Source organism: Xenopus laevis, chromosome 5L, assembly GCF_017654675.1.
Source record: "Xenopus laevis strain J_2021 chromosome 5L, Xenopus_laevis_v10.1, whole genome shotgun sequence".
Lineage (NCBI taxonomy): Eukaryota > Metazoa > Chordata > Amphibia > Anura > Pipidae > Xenopus > Xenopus laevis.
Window position 1 is genome coordinate 104820537 of NC_054379.1, and position 3982 is coordinate 104824518.

Below are 3982 nucleotides of genomic sequence, written 5' to 3' on the forward strand. Positions count from 1 at the left end.
GTCCTGAACAAATTTGGATGTGCTAACTTCATATTGGTGTCTCTAAATGCCAGATACTTTGGTAAACCTATGCATAATGGGTATCAAACTGTTCAGTGGACCCCTGGCAATCATATTTCAGGTGCTTTTTCTTGGTAACCTAATATAGTTTGGGATATGCGGAGCAGCAAAATAAAACCTTTGAAATGATTTTTCAGAATTTTGAATTTTTTTTTGAAAAACCGCTATGTTCAGACAAGCTTTTATGTTTGGTAGTTGGGAGTAGAGAGACATAGTTACCCATTTGTAATCGGCAGAATGTGTACTTTTCAAAAATGTATGGTTTTCTGGGGTAAACCTACGGTTTCAGGATTTTTTGCTTGGAATCTAAAGCATGCCGTTTTCTGCCTTAGTGCTTTCAAAATTCGGTAATATACTGCCGGGAGTTTTTGCTGTACAGAAATCCTAAATCTCCCTAAAACTATACATATCTGGTATTGGCACGTTCGAGAGACATAAGGCTTTCCAAATCAGTTGGATTTTCATCCATAAAATGAAATATTTTTCTGGTATAAATTGATATACGATGAAAAATGGTAATTTTTCATTTTTTTTTGGTATTTAGCACTATACATTTTTTTGCACAGGTGGAAATACATGAAAACTCAGGCAGATTTAGAAAGCTCAGTTTCTACCGAAAAAAAAAATGTATAGTTTTCCTAGGTAAACTATAGGTTTCCCCTCAGAAAATGCCCCTAAAGTGAGAGAGCACAAAATGTTTCAAAAACGGCTGGCATTTCGCGTAACCAAAATGTGAAATTCTGCTGGCACTTAAAGGGTTAAAGGCATTAACTGAATCAGCCATCACAACATCACCCGGCAGTGCATTCCACAACCTCACTGTCCTGACTGTGAAGAACCCCCTACGTTGCTTCAAATGAAAGTTCTTTTTTTCTAGTCTAAAGGGGTGGCCTTTGGTACGGTGATCCACTTTATGGGTAAAAAGGTCCCCTGCTATTAGTCTATAATGTCCTCTAAGTGAAGCTAAACCCCACATTGTATTTTTATAGAAATGATTCTTTAAAAAGAAGTTGTGTTTAACATTGATACATTTCTGACTTTTGCTATCTGTGTGTAGGAGGGTAAAGGTTTTGCTAACCTTTATGTTCTTTGGTTTCATTATTCCTATGTGAACATATTCTGTTGGCAGTTCAGTAACTGGCCAGTAGATATCACTATAGAAAAGGGTAAAGGTTTTTCATGCCTCATTGTTAGCCAGCTAGGCTGGATCCTTTTTCCCATAGGGGAGGGGGAGTAGTTCTCCAGACGTTATAAAAAGGGATGTTGCCATGTGTTCTGCCTCTGTCCAGTGCACGCATTGGAAGTGGGGTGTGCTGCTTGGGCCTGAAGTGAAGGTAGGCCTCAGTATAGAAGTAAGTGAGTGTCAGGTCAGAAACTCTCATAGGTCACTATAGGAGTGACAGATAAGTTCAGAAAAGTTAGTGAGCTGCTAAGGTTCCAACGAGGAGATAGTGAAGGGTTAGCACCCTGCGGTGACATTGCCACCAGGTTAGGGACTCAAGTGGTTAAGCTCAGGGATAGAGAGATTCTTGGAGTGTAAAACCAGCTGTGAGGTCGCCTTCAATGGGGAATGTGCACCAAAGGCAGGAAAGGCTGCTCAATTCACAAAGCTGACTATCAAAGGATCAGACAGTATCTGCGAGTAATACATTTGTGTAAATGCCACTACTTGCTTCGTGAAGTGTACCACCAGTTCAATAAATGTTCTGCTGTTTTAAAGAACCACTGGCACCCAAATTTATTTGATCGAGAGTGAATACTGTGTGTGCTTATACCAAGTGGTAATCCCTTCCTCCATACCATAAGCGACGGCCCCACCTAAGGATAAAGAGTCTAATTAAATGATGTTGCTGGGAGTTGAACCCCTTGCCCGGGTACCGAAACCAATAGATAGTAACCCAAGGGAAGGTTTCATGTGCTTGTGCGTGTGCTTTTTTTATTTATTTTTTTTTAACCCTGGCCAATTATGTGCGGATTGTTTAATAACTTTTAGGATGGGGGGGCCCAGATGATGATGTTGTACAGGCCCCATGATTTGTGATGGCAACCCTGCTGAAACATTTTAAACTTACATAAGGTAAGCAGTCACAGCAGGCGGACATTCATGTGGGGGATAAACAAGGGGGGGGGCAGTTGGAAAGCACTGGACTAGAGGAATAAAGCTTTTATTTGAAGCAATGTAGGCAGTTCTTCACATGAGGACGGTGAGCTTGTGGAATGCAATGCCAGATGATGTTGTGATGATGGCTGATTCTGTTTATGCCTGTTAGAGGGCCTTAGATGATTTCTTTGACAAGCATAATATCTAAGGCTATAGTGATATTAAAATCTGCAATTAATATAGATATGGGTATATATAGTTTATGTCAATGTATATAGGGGTCAGTGTGAGTGTGTGTATGTATGTGCTCTGGGTCGGATTTCAAGATGTCTGTGCCCCAGGCCACACACATCCCAAGCCCCTTCCCCCTGCTCGCATCCGCCATCGCACATCGGACTCTCCTGTGCTCGCACCCTCACCAACACCCGCCTGCCACTTGAACCTCTGCTGCCTGCTGCTCCTCTTCTCAACCCAACCTGCTTTCCCCAACAGTACTTGCACTCTTCCCCCACTTGTAGCAAAGGTCCCACCCGACTCCCAGAGCTCACAACCTTCCCACCTTTGCTGCCCCAACTCCTGCGTATTCACGCATGCGCACACACTTTCCCTGTAGGCATTGTGGACAGCACAGTCCTCAGTGCCCTAGCACAATTATTTGGCTGGGCGGCATATCGCCCCTAAAATCGTTCCGTCCAAGGCCCAGGCCTTTGTGGCCTTGCCACAAATCCGGGCCTGTGTGTGCTAGCTTTGATGGACTTTGCCTTTTTTCAACCCAACTTAACTATATAACTAAGTATACTTAGCTTATATTGGTAAACAGTGGTTACAGCAACAGCAGGACTCTCGACCCCAGGGAATGTCAGGTGACTTGGTATGGGCAGGCTTGAATGGTTCAATACTACATACATACATAGCGATGTGAAGAGGCATTCCTACATATTCAAAGTAACTTTACAGGAAGATACATTCAAAGTCTAAAGGAAAATTAAGGCTACCAGCAGAATGTTTTGCACATTCCTTGCTTGGGAAATTCTTGCTTATCCAAGTATATATTATCATCCTAACATTCATAAATTTGAGATAAGTTTGGCAAAGAAGGAAAAACCTTAATCCTTTGCTATTTTAACCCCTTCTAAGGTTAAAACTGATGTTATTTAAGTATTAATGTATTTTATATTCATCACAAGCCTAATTTACATTAACATTTTATTCAGTGTTCTGCATTGATATGAGCATGCTCAATTTTTAAGCTAACATGGTTCTGGCTTTCAGTGCACATATAAGTTCATGAAAATATACAAAGTCCCAAGTTCAATTGTATTCACAGTCTTTAGCTGGTTTTTACTTGTATCCCCTCAAGTCCAAGATACAGTACCTATAACAGAAAAACTTTGAATCAAATTCGATCGAATGCGATATTCCTTCGATTTGAACGAAAACAGTTACCAAAAAAAACACTTCGACTTAATTTCAGTTGGTCTTTTTGAATTCGAATTTTGAAGTTTTTTCAATTCGAAATTCGACCCTTGATAAATATGCCCCTAAGTGTAGACCCTTCCTCACCACCACCATAGGCGATATAAAAAAAAGAGAGAAATGTTGTGTTTAAACTCTCCATAAAATGAGCTTTCCAGATGGGTACTCACAAACAGAGTATATTCAAATGCATGTAAGAAATCTCCTCAATATCGTAGCACGCCTCCCAATGTGAGCTGTTAGATATATGCAGCAGCAATAGTGTAAAAATACCCTTTTATTTTATAAAACAGGTATTAAAATACACTCACATGGCATTCACAGTATGAATGCATATGTATGTGT